General features: G+C 51.7%; 1 protein-coding gene across 3 annotated transcripts in view; it reads left to right on the forward strand.

Annotated features, from left to right (window-relative positions):
• The window catches only part of PDE1B (phosphodiesterase 1B), a 154,712-nt gene that overhangs the window by 64,282 nt on the left and 72,378 nt on the right, over positions 1-18,052 (forward strand). The gene's annotated exons all lie outside the window — the stretch shown is intronic.

Genomic DNA, 18,052 nt, shown 5'->3' on the forward strand with positions numbered 1-18,052 from the left:
CTCTGTTGGTGATAATCATGACTCTGGATCTGTCTGCAGTGGAGCTGGAGGGGTACTGCCCAGCTCGGGTATACATACATGTGCTAGCTCTGGGCAAGCTAATGTAATCAAAATCACAGTGTAGCTGCAGCAGCGTGGGCAGCAGGACGGGCTAGCTGCCTAAGTATGGACTGGCAGGAGCGGCTCGAGCTGTTTTGCTGGGCACGGGAAAAACATTTTTAGTGCCCCCACTTCCCAACCTGGGTGGCAGAGAGAAAACCCCCCGTGCTGACCAGTCAGCACAGGAAATGGGGCAGCCAATCGCAGAAATGCAGCACCCTCTGGCAGGGCCGGCTCTAGGATTTTTGCCGCCCAAAGCAAAAACAATTTTGGCCGCCTCCCTTCCCGGTTCTTTAATTACCCCACCGCTGGCCCCGCCTCAACTCCGCCCCTTCCCCAAATCCCCAGCCCTGCATCCTCCCGCCAGGCTCTCAAACCTAGGAGGGAGTGGGAGAAGCGGCGCCCGCGCCGCGGCCACTCGGAGTCTCCCCCCCTCCCAGGTTTGAGAGCCTGGGAGAGAGGGAGGGGGAGACTCCGAGTGGCCGTGGCGCGGGCGCAGCTTCTCCCCCTCCCTCCCAGGCTCTCAAGTCTGGGAGGGAGGAGGAGCAGCGGCGCGCGAAATAGCCGTTTCGCGCGCCGCAGCTGCTTGGGATCTCCCCCTTCCTCCCAGGTTTGAGAGCCCGGGAGGGAGGGGGAGACCCCGAGCCGCTGTGGCGCGCGAAACAGCTGTTTCGCGCGCCGTGGCAGCAGCAGCGGAGGTGAGCTAGGGTGGCCGGGGCACATTTTTAGGGGCGGCATTGTGGTGCTGGCCATGCCGCCCCTAAAAATGTGCCGCCCCAAGCACCAGCTTGTTTTGCTGGTGCCTAGAGCCGGCCCTGCCCTCTGGAAGCTTGCGCCCAGAGCAAATGCCCAGCTCGCCCACTCTTGAACTAGCCCTGAGTCCCAAGTGGGATTGCACTTGGGTTGGTGACCCCTCCTGCATCCCACGGGCCACGGCATCCACCCAGCGGCCCCTCCTGTGTCCCACGGGCCATGGCACCCACCCAGCGGCCCCTCCTGCGTCCCACGGGCCATGGCACCCACCCAGCGGCCCCTCCTGAGTCCCACGGGCCATGGCACCCACCCAGTGGCCCCTCCTGCATCCCATTGGCCATGGCACTCACTCAGTGACCCCTTTTGCCCCGAGTCCAGAACTGGTTGCATTTGAAAGTGATGCTCCTGGCGGGGGGGAAGGGGGAGGATGATCTTTCATTCCCTTTTGTTACTTCCAGCCATTCCTAGACTCGCCTCTCTGCTTCACAGAGGAGGTGGCTCCATGTCTTGCCCCCTCCATCCGGGATTTTCTTGTTCATGGTGTATTACTGCCATAGGGCAGGACGAGGCAGCCCAGTTCAGTCTCCACTGGAGCAAAACAATAGTTGTGTCAACGGAGGAGAAAGGTCTGTCACAGCAAGCTTGAGCCCCCCTTCCTGCCCCCCATCCTCTACACTCGCACAGGGAAAGCAACAGTGCAGTGTCCCTTGTTCCAAGGTGGCTCTGTACAGAGCCTCTTCTATCATAAAATCCATTCCAATTACGCAGCGCTGGAAGCTATTGATGGGCCAGCAGGGTGATATCGACAAGGCAGTGGGATTCCAGAATCAGCTCTTTGTCAAGGTTACCTTTTGTTTTGCAATGCACAGGTTTCTCTGTAATCAAACCAGTGAGCTGTAGCCACTATTGCTCACACAGGGACCCCATAGGGCCAGACCTAGAGGTAGGGTTACCATATGTAACAAATAAAAAAAGAGCACCCTCCACGGGGCCCTAGCCCCGCCCATTTCCCACCCCAAACCCGCCCCAACTCCGCCCCTTCCCTGCCCCAACCCCGCCCTAACTCCGCCCCCTCTCACTCCCAGCCACGTGGAAAGGGCTGCCCGAGCGCCACTGGCTTCACGGTTTGCCGGGCAGTCCCCAGACCCTGCGCCCCTGGCCGGCGCTTCCCCAGCGCAGCTGGAGCCCGGGAGGGGAAGCGCCCAGCTGGGGGCGCAGGGTCTGGAGGCTGCCCAGCAAACCGTGAAGCTGGCACCGCTCGGGCTTCGGGCAGCCCCCATGCCTCCGGACCCTGCGCCCCCGGCCAGGCACTTCCCCTCCCAGGCTCCGGCGGCGCAGGGTCCGGAGGCATGGGGGCTGCCCGAAGCCCGTAGCGCTCGGCTCTTAAACAGAGCCGAAGAGTCAGGGGAGGAGCAGAGCCGCTGCGGCCGGAAGCTCTGCTCCTCCCCTGACTCTTCGGCTCTGTTTAAGAGCGGAGCTGCCCGAGCGCTACCGGCTTCGGGCAGCCCCCGTGCCTCCGGACCCCAGCCGCCGGAGCAGAGCAGCTGGAGCCGTGGAGGAGAAGTGCCCAGCTGGCGGCTGGGGTCTGGAGGCAAGGGGGGCTGCCCGAAGCTGGGAGAGCTGGCTCGGGCAGCTTGGCTCTTAAACAGAGCCGAAGTTTGAGAGGGGAGGACTCGCAGAGCAGCGAGGGGAAGTGCCCGGACGGTATTTTTCCTGGACATGTTCGGCTTTTTGGCAATTCCCCCCAGATGGGGGTTTGATTGCCTAAAAGCCGGACATGTCCGGGAAAAACCGGACGTATGGTAACCCTACTAGAGGACTCTGCCCCCCTTGCACTGACAGTCATGTCTCCTAGCTGAGCTGGTCCTCTCTGAGCCCAGGCACTAGGGGCTAGACCCACAAAGGGACTGAGATGTTGCAGCACCTACGTCTGGTGCTCTGCTGCCTAGTGGAATCCTGAGCCCGAGTGAGGCCCCGCCGGCCACCCTGTACTATGCACCCGAGTGAGGCCTCCTGGCTCCCCTGTACCATGAAACCGAGTAAGGCCCTCCCGTACCATACACAGACAGTTAGGGATGTCCACGGTGCACAACCGCCACCGCTTTGGCAGAGAGGCTCAGAACTCGGGTCAGCTGACTCAGTCCTGTGCTATGGGGCTACAAATAGCAGTGTCAATGTTCCCACTTGGGCTGGAGCCCGTGGTCTGAGACCTACCCCTTCGGCGGGTTGCCGAGCCTGGGCCCTGCAGGCTGCATGGCTGTTCCTATAGGGTTACCATATTTCAGCAAGAAAAAAAGAGGACGGGAGGAGCCCCGCCCTAGCCCCGCCCCTGCCCCTCCCACTTCCCACCCCCCCAGAACCCCCAACCCTCCCCCCGTTCCTTGTCCCCTGACTGCCCCCTCCTGGGACCCCTGCCCCTAACTGCCCCCCAGGACTCCACTCCCTATCTAAGCCTCCCTGCCTCTTGTCCCCTGACTGCCCCAACCCTTATCCACACCCCCACCCCCAGACAGACCCCTGGGACTCCCACGCCCCATCCAACCACTCCCCACCCCCTGACAGCCCCCCCCCAGAACTCCCGACCCATCTAAACCCCTCTGCTCCCTGTCCCCTGACTGCTCCGATCCATCTCCCCACCCCTGCCACCTGACAGCCCCCCCCAGAACTCCCAAACACTCCCCCCCTGCTCCTTGTCCCCTGACTGCCCCCTCCTGGGACCCCTGCTCCTAACTGCCCTCCAGAACCCCACCCCCTACCTAAGACTCCCTGTTCCTTGTCCCCTAACTGCCCCCTCCTAAGACCCCCCCCAACTGCCCCCCAGGACCCTACCCCCTACTTGTACCCTGACTGCCCAAAACTTTCTCCACTCCCCCCAAAAAGCCCCCCCCGTTTCTTGACTGCCACCTCCAGAACCTTCCTGCCCCCGGTCCCCCTTACCCTGCTGCTCAGAACAGGGTGTTGGGCTCTGTGCAGCCGAGCCGGACACGTGGCTGAGCTCCCCAGCACAACAAAACCCGGTCCCTGGCCCTGCACAACAAAACCCGGTCTGGCCCTGCACAGTGCTGCTGGACCGGGCTGCAAGGGAGCTGCCGGCTCAGAATGCAGGGCGGATCCGGCTCCTCTACAGCTGCTCCGGAGTCCAGCCCGGGACTTCCCTGCAGCCCTCCCAGCCGCTCGCTCTGCTCTGCGGGGGGGAAATCCCGGACATTGTGAGTGCTTTACAAATTCCCCCCGGACGCTATTTTTAGCACAAAAAGGAGGACATGTCCGGGTAAATCCGGACGAATGGTAACCCTAGTTCCTAGGCCCATAGCATGAGCCTGAGTCAGTGGGCCTGGGCTCTGAGACTCGCCGCAGCGGGGTTTGTAGGCACCTAAGAAAGGGCTTCACAGAAGCCAGCACACTGTGGGGGATAAGGCCTAAGGAGAGACGTCCCCCACCCATCAAAGGGGTTTAGTGCCTAGCTCTGCTCAGGATTCACAGCCACGGACCTTTGGCTGGAGCTGGGTGCTTAGGCCAGTGTATGGGCAAGGACATCCCCCGCTGTAGCTGGCAGCCCAGTGGTTCGGGCACTCTCCTGGGTTGTGGGAAAGCTGTGTTCAAATTCCTGCTCTGCCTCCTTTGGAGCAGGGACTTGGATCTCCCAGCTGAGTGCCTGAGCCCCCAGGCCAGCGGCTGTTCCGGAGTGATGTGCTCACCAGCTCTCCTGATGAAGCTGTTCCCCTTTGTATGAAAAATGTAATACTGGAGCAGGGGCTTGAAAGGGGTCTCCTACATCCCAAGGGCCTGCCCTAACCACCAGGCTCTGCTGTTCAACTTCTAGGGCACATCCTTGCCTTGAAAAATTCCTGATCTGGTCATCTCTGGCTGTCTTTTGTGCAGGTTAGGTGTGCTCAGAGCATGCGTACCAGACCAGACCCTGCAGGAGAGACTGGCAGCGGAACACCTAGTTCAAGGACCCTACTGGGGCTTAGGTGGCAGCCAGGGCTCCAGGCAGTTCGGCAGCAAGAGCACCGCCAGCTTTTCTGCCGCCTTAGGCGGCGGAAGGTCCCTCCCCAAAATGCTGCCCCCCACAGAGGCAGCGGAAGGTCCCGCCGCCGAAATACCGCCGTGGTCGCTGCCCCCAAATTGTAGTGACCTAGGCAACTGCCTAGGTCGCCTAATGGGTTGCGCTGGCCCTGTTTGGCAGTGCCAGGACTTAGACAGTTTTTCATATGCCCACCCATGGAAACTCAGGTGCTGGGGGAGTTGAGGTGCCTCCAGGATTAGGAGACAGCTGAGCAGTGGCTTTGAGAATCTTAGTGTGCCTAAATGTTGGATGTAGGCACCTTTGTGGATCTCACCCTAGGTGCCAACATGAATGAAAGAGGGTGGTCACCAAAGGGCAGTGCAGTGACTGCCATCTTCTTAGATTCTTGTGGCCGAAGGGATCACTGTGATCATCTAGTCTGACCTCTGATATAGCACAAGCCCTGGGACTTTGCAGAATTAACTCCTGTTTGAACCGGAGCAGACCTTTTAGAAAAGCATCCAATCTCCTTTAAAACTCCCAGGATGGAGAGTCTGTCATTGCCCTCGGTAAATTATTCCAGTGGTTAATTATTCTCACAATTAATGTGGTCCTGAGTGGGACCGAACCAGGAACCTGTGGAGCAAAAGCCAGAAGGTGATACTGGCTTGAGCTAAAGGTGCAAGTCTTGTGTTTTGCGGCCGTACCAGACTCCTGTGTTCTGGAGCAGGCTCCAAACAGGCCATGTGACATGCATGGACCAGTGTGTCATGTAATGACAATCGGTTGTGCCCTGAGCCTCAGAGCAAAGGGATGGAGGGATCTCTGCTTCCAGTTGGCAGAGGAGTCCTCTCTTGCCAGAGGCTTTGGTGCTGCAGTGTGGTTTTGCTGAGTGATGTTATTAGCCGCCAGTCGGGTTTGAACTGCAGTTAACTAAATAGCATTGCAAGTTTATTGTGCTCATCTGACAATTCTTATTAGTGCTAATGAGGTGGAGCGGTGCCAGGGAGCAGCAGACCGGAGGAGCCAGCAGGAAACTGGTTCTGGAAAACTCTGTCTTTATTTTTTAATAATCTCTTCATTAGGTTTTAAATATCCCCCAAAGCAGAGCATGTTTGCTGCTTTACCCAGGGCTTCAATAAGAAAGGAACCTCTTTTGCCTATGATACACCTGGTATCTCAGGAGCCCAGGAAAGGTCTATCACATCAGCTCAATTTTACAATAGGGAAACTGAGGCATGGAGGGGGGAAGCAACTCGCCCAGCAGGTGCATAGCCAAGCCAGGACTAGGATCCACGTCTTCTGAGCTCCAGGTCACTGTGCTCACCACTGCCCCCCATAACAAGTTGTGTCATGCAGTAGAACCCCTCTCTGCATATGGCACCATCCGCCTGGCCCCAGATGTAGTCCTTGGGTAGCACTGTCAAAAGTGATTTACAGGCTGGTGTTCCACTGACTTTCAATTATATGTAGGCTCCTAAGTGCCTAGAAGTTGTCTACACATGCGTTGTAGTGCTTTAACTATCCTGGTATAATTAAAATGGCACAACGCCCAGCCCTCTCCCCCCGGTGTAGACGCAGTTATATTGCTATAAAGGGGCATCACATTGGTCCAGCTATTCCTGTTAGCCTGGGGTTGTACCAGTATAACACAGTAAAAGAATCCCTCCCCAACCACCAGAGTTAGACCAGTAAAGTGCTGAGCAGGCCTAAGTCCCATTATCAAAAGGGACTCGGGCACTTCAAACCCGAAGGCTCATTGAATGTCACTGGGACTTAGGCCTCGTCCACACTTAAAAGCTTTGCCAGTAGCTCTGTGAGTTACAACCATGACAAATCCTCCCTCACATAGCTATGCCCGCGAAAGCCCCAACAGAGCCGCACTGATACCAGCAGCAACAACAACAAAATCCTTATTGATTGTTGTGGGGAGGCCTCAGCTGGAGTACTGTGCCCAGTTTTGAGCACCAGACTTTAAGAAAGATGTGGACAAATTGTAGAGAGTCCAGAGAAGAGCAACACAAATGATCAGCGGTTTAGAAAACCTGACCTCTGAGGAGGGGTTGAAAGAATCAGGCATGTTGAGTCTAGAGAAGAGAAGGCCAAGGTGGGACATTGTAGCAGTCTTCAGCTATGATAAAGGCTGTTATAAAGAAGATGGTGATTAATTGTTGTCCGTGTCCATTGAGGATAGGGCAAGAAGGAGTCGGCTTACTTTTCAGCAAGGGAGATTTAGGTTAGATATTAGAAAACCTTTCTAACCATAAGGATAGTCAAAGTCTGTGAATCCCTGTCATTGGAGGGTTAGACAAACCCCTGTTTGGTACACTTGGTCCTGCCTCGGCATGAGGGGCTGGACAAGATGCCCTCTCAAGGTCTCTTCCAACCCTACATTTCTATAATATTATGTTCCCCTTGTGTGTTTGGCCAGGGTCCCTCTAGGCCCCTGGGTGCAAAGGCTGTGCTTTTTAAACCATGCCAGCTAACACACCTTCAGTATTTTCAAACCCCATTTTGCACTAGTCTGGACTAGGTTTAACCATTAACCTAGGTTAAACCGAAAAAGGTTTAGTAGTGAGTCTTCTGGTCTTGGTTAACCCTATGCTTCCTGCTGGGGTCTCGCTAACTAGCTAGCACATTTGCAAGCTGTTAAACCCAGTCTACATTAGTTCTGCTCCCATGTATTTAAGCATGAACTTTTCTCCCAGTCCAGGCTGTGCTGTGGGAAGAGGGATGGTTGAAAATGTGTTAACTTGCATGGTTTCAGTAAGATGCCTTTAAACAACAACAAATTCATTGTATTGGTCTTCGCTGCAGAGGACGAGAGGGAGATTCCCACACCTGAGCCGTTCTTTTTAGGTGACAAATCTGAGGCACTGTCCCAGACTGAGGTGTCAATAGAGGAGGTTTTGAAACAAATTGATAAATTAAACAGTAATATGGTACCAGGACCAGCTGGTATTTGCCCAAGAGTTCTCAAGGAACTCAAATATGAAATTGCAGAACCACTAACTGTGGTATGTAATCTATTGCTTAAATTAGCCTCTCTAGCAGATGACTGGATGTAATGCTAATTTATAAAAAAAGGCTCCAGAGGTGATCCTGGCAATTATAGACCAGTAAATCTAACTTCAGTACCAGGCAAATTGGTTGAGACTATAGTAAAGAACAGAATTATCAGACACATAAAGGAACACGATATATTGGGGAAGAGTCAACACAGCTTTTGTAAAGGGAAATCATGCCTAAAATTCTTTGAGGATATCTACAAACAAGGGTGATCCAGTGGATGAATCATAGAATATCTGGGTTGGAAGGGACCTCAGGACGTCATCTACTCCAACCCCCTGCTCAAAGCAAGACCAATCCCCAGACAGAACTTTACCCCAGTTTTTTAAATGGCCCCCTTAAGGATTGAATTCACAACCCGGGGTTTAACAGGCCAACGCTCAAGCCACTGAGCTATCCCTTCCCCCCTTAGACTTTCAGAAAGCCTTTCACAAGATCCCTCACCAAAGGCTCTTAAGCAAAGAAAACTGTCATGGGATGGGGGGAAAGGTCCTCTCATGGATCAGTTACTGGTTGAAAGATAGGAAACAAAGAGTAGGAATAAATGGTCAGTTTTCACTGTGGAGAGAGGTAAATAGCGAAGTCCCCTAAGGATCTGTAGTGGGACCAGTGCGGTTCAACATATTCATGAATGATCTGGAAAAAGGGGTAAACAGTGAGGTGGCAAAGTTTGCAGATGATTACCAAATTACTCAAGATAGTTGAGTCCAAAGCAGACTGAGGATTTACAAAGAGATCTCACAAAATTGGGTGACTGGGCAACAAAATGGCAGATGAAATTCAGTGTTGATGCAGAGTTATGCATATTGGAAAACATAATCCCATCTATACATAAAAATGATGGAGTCTAAATTAGCTGTTACCACTCAAGAACATCATGGATAGTTGTCTGAAAACATCTGCTCAATGTGCAGCGGCAGTCAAAAAAGCTAACAGAATGTTAGGAACCATTAAGAAAGGGCTAGATAATGGAAGAGAAAATATCATATTGTCACTATATAAATCCATGGTACGCCCACACCTCAAATAGTGCATGCAGTTCTGGTCATCCCATCTCAAAAAATATATCAGAAGTGGAAAAAGTACAGAGAAGGGCAACAAAAATGATTAAGAGGATGGAACAGCTTCCATATGAGGAGAAATAAAAAGGCTGGGACTATTCAGCTTGGAAAAGAGACAACAGAGGGGGGATATGATAGAGGTCTATAAAATCATAAATGGTGTGGAGAAAGCAAATAAGAAAGTGTTATTTACCCCTTCACATACCACACGAATCAGAGGTCAGCCAATGAAATTAATAGGCAGCAGGTTTAAAACTAACATAAGGAAGTCCTTTTTCACACTATGCACAGTCAACCTGTGGAACTCATTGCCAGGGGATGTTGTGAAGGCCAAAAATATGACAGGGTTCAAAAAAGAATGCGATAAGTTCATGGAGGACAGGTCCATCAATGACTACTAGCCAAGATGGTCAGGGACGCAGCCCCATTCTCCGGGTGTCCCTAAACCTCTGACTGCTAGAAGCTGGGATTGGACAGCATGGGATGGATCACTTGATAATTGCCCTGTTCTGTTTGTTCCCTCTGAAGCTTCTGGCACTGGCCACTGTTGGAAGGCAGGATACTGAGTTATTGGTCTGAGCCAGTGCAGCCGTTCTTATGTTCTTAACCTATGAGTTGGCAAAGATAGGATTAAATACGTGTTCACTGGACTTAAAATGTATTAACCGCTTGTGGCCAGCTGTACTGAGGTTAACCACAGTCAGCTAACATGTCTTCAAACCTCAGTCTAGACAGTTTTCAGAGTAGCAGCCATGTTAGTCAGTATCTGCAAAAAGAACAGGAGTACTTGTGGCACCTTAGAGACTAACACATTTATTAGAGCATAAGCTTTCGTGGACTACAGCCCACTTCTTCGGATGCATATCCATCTGAAGAAGTGGGCTGTAGTCCACGAAAGCTTATGCTCTAATAAATTTGTTAGTCTCTAAGGTGCCACAAGTACTCCTGTTCTTTTTGTAGTCTAGACAGTGTTGTTCAATGAGGTTCTGGCTATCCCCCACTCTGTCCCTGCCCCTGCCCGTGCTAGCAGCAGATGGACCCAGAGCTCTCTGCTCTGAGGTCAGCTCCCTCCATGAGAAAACTCTGAAAGCCGCTGCCACAGGAAGTGGCCACTGCAAACCTCTCAGCACAGCTGTTCTAAACAAGAAGCAACTGCAGGCCAGTTCCCAGAGGGAGCAAGCCCAGCATGGTCATTCCATAGATGTCTGGGCAGGGGGGAGTGAGAGGAATTTCCTGCAACTTCTCCTTCAGGAATGTCCCATGTGATGGGTGCTTCCCCACCCCCTTCTCCCTGACTCAGGCTCTCCTTCCCAGAGGAAGCAGAATCAGAGGGTTTGACTGAGGCTGATGCAGGCTGGAAAAAGGCATTAGCACTCTTCTAACTTGGGCAACATTCAGGGCATGGGTCATCACTGCAGTCCTGTTCCATATTGGTTAACAAACCAACCTGGTTTAGCGGAGAAGTGAAGACAGCTGTAAAAAGGAATATGTAACAAATGGAAGAAAGGGGATAGTTGATAGTAATGAATATAAATCAGAAGCTAGGAATTATAGAAAATTGATAAAGGAATCAAAGGGACACAAAGAGAAATCTATGGCCAGCAGAGTTAAGGACAATAAAAAGGATGGGGTTTTTTTACATGTATTAGGAACAACAAGAATCCTGACAATTGTATTGGTCCATTATTAGATGGAAATGATAAAATTATCAATAGTAAAGCAGAAGTGTTCAATACATATTTCTGTGGTGTGTTTGGGGAGGGGGGGAAATGATGTATTCATATCATATGATACCACTCTTTCCATTGCACTAGTATCTCAGGAGGATGTTAAACAGCAGCTACTAGAAAGGATGTGTTTCAAGTGGGGTCCCACAGGAATTAGATCTTCGCCATACACTATTTAATATTTTTAAATGACATTATGATCATCACTGATAAAGTTTGCAGATGACACAAAAATTGGGGAATGGTAAATAATGAAGAGGATAAAGAGTGATCTGGATCGCTGGGTAAGCTGGGCACAAGCAAACAGTATGTGTTTTAATATGGGTAAATGTATATGTATACATCCAGGAACAAAGAGTGCAAATCATACTTACCATAAGTCCCAATTCCATGGGTGCTCCAGGGCTTAAGCACCCACTGAAAAAAAAAGGGGGGTGCTCAGCACCCACAGGGCTGGATTAATCTTTTGTGGACCCTGGCTCCCAGACTATGTCCCCGCCCCCTGTTCTGCCTGTGCTCCACTCCGAGGCCCCACCTGCCACTCGCATGGTGAGGAGGGGGCAGAGAGGAGCACCCACTGGCAAAAACAAAAGTCAGCTCCTGTGATACTTACACAGTGGGGAGCTCTATCCTGGTGACTCTAAAAATGAGTTGGGGGTCATGGTAGCTAATCAACTGAAGTTAAACTCCCAGTGCTGTGGAGTGCTAATGCCATCCTTGCACCTAAGTTACCGTAGAACCTCAGAGTTATGAACACCTTGGGAATGGAAGTTGGTCGTAACTCTGAACAAAACATTCTGGTTGTTTTTTCAAAAGTTTACAACTGAACATTGACTTACTACAGCTTTGAAACTTTACTATGCAGAAGAAAAATGCTGCTTCCCCCTTTTTTTTTTAAATAGTTTACATTTAACACAGCACTGTACTGTATTTGCTTTTTTGTTTTTGTCTCTGCCGCTGCCTGATTGTGTACTTCCGGTTCCAAAGGATGCGTGTGGTTGACTGGTCAGTTCAGAGCTCTTGGTGTTTGTAACTCTGAGGTTCTACTGTACTATTAAGTTTTAGTTCTGTGATCAGTTCCTCTTTATTTGTCAAGATGTCTGTCACGGGCAGGGCTGGCTCCAGGCACCAGGCAACCAAGCACATGCTTGGGGCGGCACCTGGTAAGGGGCGGCGGGAGGAGCGCGGTGCGGCATTCCGCGGGGGGGGGGCGCTCCGGTGGCGCAGCGCTCGGCGGGGGGGGTGAGCTCCGGCGGCGCGGCGCTTGGCGGGGGCCGGCGCTGGGGGGGTGGCTCGGCGGGGGCTCGGGGGGGCGGCACTTTTTTTTGCTGCTTGGGGCAGCAAAAAAGTTAGAGCCGGCTCTGGTCACGGGGCAGATGGGCTGTCGGCCCAGGTAGACTTGGGAATCAGATAGCCAAGCTGTCTGCTTCGTAGTTCATCCTGTTTACTAAAGACCCTGTGCAACCTGTTGTGGTTGTGTGGGAGGCATCATAGGCTGGTTTCAATCACTGTAGTGAGCAACTGTGTCCAGGGCAAGTGCAAGGATGTTTTGCGCCCTAGGCGAAACTTCCATCTTGCGCCCACCCCCAGCCCTGTGGCAGCTCTCTGCCCCCCCTCCACCCTAAGGTGCCCCCCCGCGGCAGCTCCCCCTCCGCCCTGAGGCGCTCCCTCCCCCCGCAGCTCCCCCCGGCCCGGGGAGCCGTGTGGCAGCTCCCCACCCCAGCTCACCTCTGCTCCGCCTCCTCCCCGAGCACGCCATTGCTGCTCCACTTCTCCCACCTCCCAGGCTTGTGGCGCCAAACAGCTGTTTGGCGCCGCAAGCCTGGGAGGGAGAGAAGCAGAGCGGGGCGGCGTGCTCAGGGGAGGAGGCGGAGCAGAGGTGAGCTGGGGCGGGGAGTTCCCCTGTGAGCCCCCCCCCCTTACTTGCTGCAGGCAGCCCTCCCCGTGCCCCCCTGCCCCAGCTCCCTCTGCCTATATGCCGCCGCCGCCCGGGGCGGCCGAAGATCCGGCCCCCACGGTCGCCGCCGAAGGCCCCAAAATGCCGCCCCCCCAAATGCTAGAGCCCTAGGTGACCACCTAGGTCGCCTAATGGGTTGCACCAGCCCTGACTATGTCTCTGTCTCTGGCTCAATGCAGGTAGCGAGCACAGGAGCTATGCGTTCCCCCAGTGGGATGAGGTGGGATTATAGGAGATGGAGAAGATTCATGTTGACCTCTGCCCACACAAAAGGTGAATGGCATCTGGGGAGTAACTCTGGCCAGTAAGGGGCAGGCTGCTTTCCACACACTCACTGGGCACATGCAGCATTTCTGGCTTTTAACCATCTTTATTTGCAGCTCTCGAAGGAGCTTGGAGCAATGGAATCAGAGTGTGATAAATGTCCCATAGTTACTTTGCCCTTCTAACAACCCCCTCTGCTGGGAGACAGGGACTGTATTAGATCTGTTTTACAGATGGGTAAACTGAGGCACAAGAGGTCTTGGACTTAGCCTGTGTCAGCAGAGAGTGGGAAATAGAACCCAGGAGCCCGGCATTCTATAACCCCTGCTGTCTGAGACAGAACGCAGTGCGTTGGCAATTGAAGGTACTTCAGATTTCAAGACACAAACCTGAAACCACCAAGAGACCACTGAATCGAAATGTGCCTCAGCTGGGTGCATAACTGCACAGGGAAGAAATGAAACTAATTAAATAGCTTTGTCACCTAAATGGCCCTGCAGCTGCTGCTGCCTGCAGCTGCAGAATGGCTCCATTACACTCAATGGTACAAATCCGCTGAGTTCAGCGCCTGGCAGGAGCCAAGGCATTGGGCACCTTGCGGGATCAGACATGGGGCAGATTTTCCCCAAAGGGCTCAGGTCCCACTGAAATGAAGCAGACGGGTTTTCACTGCTCATCAGCTCCTAGTGTTCCCAATGAGCGGGGAGGAGAATTCTCCCTTCTTTTCAATGGGAGCTGAGTTCCTGGGAAAATCTGGCCCCAAACCTATTTTTGCAGAGATGCTGCTGGCACCCACCAATGGTGCTGAAGCCACTGGCTATCATGGGTGCCCTCTCCAACACCCCAGATTACAGCCAGGTTTTCCAGAGAGCCCAGACACCAGCTTCAAAATGATCATGTGTATTACAGCCATGCCTAGGGACCCAGTGGGATCAGGGCCCCCCATGCCAGGCGCTGCACAGTCAGCCCTCGCCTCAAGGAGGTCATGGTCTAAAAAGTCGGCTGAAGCTGAGTCTTGTGCTGGAGCAAAACTGGCTCCCGACACTGCACGGCTTCCACCCTCCACATGCTGGTTTGGTTAGTTGTGGAAGTCATACGCTATTATATACTTCCTTTTCTGTACTTGAAAACTGTTATCATGTCCCCTCTCAGTTGTCTCTTCTCCAGCCTAAACAAACCCAACGTTTTCAATCTTCCCTCATTGGTCATGTTTTCTAGCCCTTAATCATTTTTGTTGCTCTTCTCTGGACTTTCTCCATTGTCCACATCTTTCTTGAAATCTGGCACCCAGAACTGGACACAATACTCCAGCTGAGGACTAACCAGCACCGAGTAGAGCGAAAGAATTACTTCTCGTGTCTTGTTTACAACATTCCTGCTAATACATCCCAGAATGATGTTTGCTTTTTTTGCAACAGTGTTACACTGATGACTCATATTTAGCTTGTGATCCACCGTGACCCCCAGCCCTTTCCGCAGTATTCCTTCCTAGGCAGTCATTTCCCAGTTTGTATGTGCAACTGAGTACTTTGCATTTGCCCTTATTGAATTCCATCCTATTTACTTCAGACCATTTCTCCAGTTTGTCCAGATCATTTTGAATTTTAATCCCCGGCACCCAGCTCTGAAGGCAGTGCCATGCCCGTAGCAGCGCAGATGGAAGAGTGGCAATGTGAAAAGTGTTATTTGTCAAAGCTGACTTAGCGCCCCCTTGCCACCCTCACTTCTGCTCTGCTGCTGCCATCCCTGGGCTGACAGTTTGAACCTCGCTGCCAGGGGTTGACAGCCTGAGTTGTCAGACCTGCTGCTGCCTCCAGGTGCGGGATTCGGTGGGGGGGAACCCAGGCTGCCTCATGGGGAGGGATTGAGGATGCGGGGGGAAGAGAGCCCGGGCGGCGGGGCTCCAGCTGTCAATCCTGGGAGGGGGGGCTCTGGTTGTCCCCTTTATTCCCTCCCCCCACCTCCAGGGTATGCACAGCCCTTCTCCACAAGCCCCAGATGCCCAGGGCTGACAGATGGAGCTCTTAAAAAAAAATAGCACACAGCTCACACCTCCCTTGGCACAAGGGAGGTGCACCCCAGAGTTTGAGAACTGCTGGTTTAGACACAACAAATCCTGCATCTTGGGAGTTAGCTTGATACATTTATGGAGGGGATGGTATGATGGAATAGCCTCATTTTGGCAATTAATTGATCCTTTGACTACTAGCGGTAAATATGCCCAATGGCCTGTGATGGGATGTTAGATGGGGTGGGATCTGAGTTACTACAGAGAATTCTTTCCTGCGTGTCTGGCTGGTGAGTTTAGCTCAGGGTTTAGCTGATCGCCATCTTTGGGGTCAGGAAGGAATTTTCCTCCAGGGCAGATTGGCAGAGGCCCTGGGGGTTTTTCACCTTCCTCTGCAGTGTGGGGCACTGGTCACTTGCTGGAGGATTCTCTGCATCTTGAAATCTTTAAACCATGATTTGAGGACTTCAATAACTCAGACATAGGTTAGGGGTTTGTTACAGGAGTGGGTGGGTGAGATTCTGTGGTCTGCATTGTGCAGGAGGTCAGACTAGAACAGGGATAGGCAACCTATGGCACACGGGCCGAAGGTGGCACACGAGCTGATTTTCAGTGGCACTCACACTGCCCGGGTCCTGGCCACCGGTCTGGGGGGCTCTGCATTTAAATTTAATTTTAAATGAAGCTTCTTAAACATTTTAAAAACCTTATTTACTTTACATACAACAATAGTTTAGTTATATATTATAGACTTATCGAAAGAGACCTTCTAAAAATGGGAAAATGTATTACTGGCACGCGAAACCTTAAATTAGAGTGAATAAATGAAGACTCGGCACATCACTTCTGAAAGGTTGCCGACCCCTGGACTAGACAATCATAATGGTCCCTTCTGACTTCAAATCCTATGAGTCTAGGATATGATTCTAAGCTGCCCCACTGTGGCTAATTAATTAATTAAGCATTGGACCAAGGACTTGCTCTTGGGTCACCTCCAGCTCAGGTGATGGGCCAAACTAGGCTATAAAACAGTCCATGTGGGTGATTCGCAGTGTCTCCTGGTGCAGCTCTTCCACTTTGGATAAACTACTTGACTAGTCATTGGGCCAAAGAGAGGGCGCGGCTGATGGGCAGGGTCAAATGTCAAACAGTTTTGATTGGAAGCTGAAGCTGGCAGTATCACTGAATTGGGAAGACCTTGATTACGTTTTTTTTTCTCAATCCCCCTCCCCCCCCAGGAATATGGGGCATTGTTTACATTAGCTGACCCTGCCCTGTTTTACTAACAGGCTCACTGGGACCTCTTTTCCTAGTCTGGACCAGTGGCTCTCAACCTTTCCAGGTTACTGTGCCCCTTTCAGGCATCTGATTTGTCTTGGGTACCCCCAAGTTTTACCTCACTTAAAAACTTACAAAATCAGACATAAAAATACAAAAGTGTCACAGCCACACTATTACTGAAAACATGCTGACTTTCTCATCTTTACCATGTAATTATAAAATAAAAAAACTGGAATATTAATATTGTACTTACATTTCAGTGTACAGTCTATAGAGCAGTATAAACAAATCATTGTCCGTATGAAATTTTAGTCCGTACTGACTTCGCTAATGCTCTTTATGTCACCTGTTGTAAAACTGGGCAAATATCTAGATGAGTTGATGTACCCCCTGAAAGACCTCTGTGTACCTCCAGGGGTATGTGTACCCCTGATTGAGAACCATCGATCTAGACAAACCCCACACACTAAGTGCTGTGTGGGGTGTGAGCAGTATATTGCGTACAAGTGCTAGATACAAGCACTATATGGGGTGCTGTGTGGGGTACGAGGGCTGTGTGGGCAGGGCCAGCTCCAGGGTTTTGGCCACCCCAAGCAGCAAAAAAAAAAAAAAAAAGCCACGATCGCGATCGTGATCTGCGGCTGCAATTAATCGGCAGGAGGTCCTTCGCTCCGAGGCGGAGTGAGGGACCGTCCGCCGAATTGCCACCGAATACCTGGATGTGCCGCCCCTCTCTGGGGTGGCCGCCTCAAGCACCTGCTTGACAAGCTGGTGCCTGGAGGTGGCCCTGTGTGTGGGGTATGAGACCGTAGGGGATCTGAGTGCTAGATACGAGCACTATATGGCGCACAGGTGTTATATAGGGATGAGCATTGTGTTAGGTACGAGGGCTGTGTGGGGTGCGAGAGGTGTAGGTGATATGAAGGCTGCAGGGGGTCTGAGTGCTAGATACGAGCACCATATGGCGCACAGGTGTTATATGGGGCTGAGCATTGTGTTAGGTACGAGGGCTGTGTGGCATGCGAGGGGTGTAGGTGGTATGAAGGCTGCAGGGCGTCTGAGTGCTGCAGTGACTATGGGACTCAATTCACCACTGCCCTGGTGCAGCTACTCATACCTGTGCAAAGCCGACATCAAATGCCACCAGAGCTGCATTTGGCAGGGACAGGCAGTGTCATTTGTATCAATGACCTGAAAGAAAACATAAAATCATCACAGATGAAGTTTGCAAACGATACAAAATTTGGGGACGCGGTAGATAATGATGAAGAACGTCACTGATACACAGCGATCTGGCTCACTTGGTAGATGGTACAAGTAAACAATATGCCTATTAATATGACTAAATGTGAATGTATACATCCGGGAGCACAGAATGTCGGCCACAGTTACAGGATTGGGCACTTTATACAGGGAAGCAGTGACTCTGAACAAGATTTGAGGGTCAGGATGAATAATCAGTTGAACATGCGCTCCAAATGCGATGCTGTGGCCAAAGGAGCTAATGCGACCCTGGGATTCATAAACAGGAGAATCTTGAGTAGGAGTAGAAAGGTTAGTTTACCTCTGCATTTGGCTCTCAGGTGATCCCTGATGGAATCCTACATCCAATTCTGGTGTCCACAATTCAAGAAAGATGCTGATAAATTGGAGAGGGTTCAGAGAAGAGCCATGAGAATGATTAAAAGATTAGATGCCTTATAGTGATAGAGTCAAGGAGCTCTACTATTTAGCTTAACAAAGAGAAGATTAAGGGGTGACTTGATCACAGACTATAAGCACCTACATGAGGAACAAATATTTTATAATATATAATTTATAATA

The sequence above is a fragment of the Malaclemys terrapin genome, chromosome 23, assembly GCF_027887155.1.
Source record: "Malaclemys terrapin pileata isolate rMalTer1 chromosome 23, rMalTer1.hap1, whole genome shotgun sequence".
Lineage (NCBI taxonomy): Eukaryota > Metazoa > Chordata > Testudines > Emydidae > Malaclemys > Malaclemys terrapin.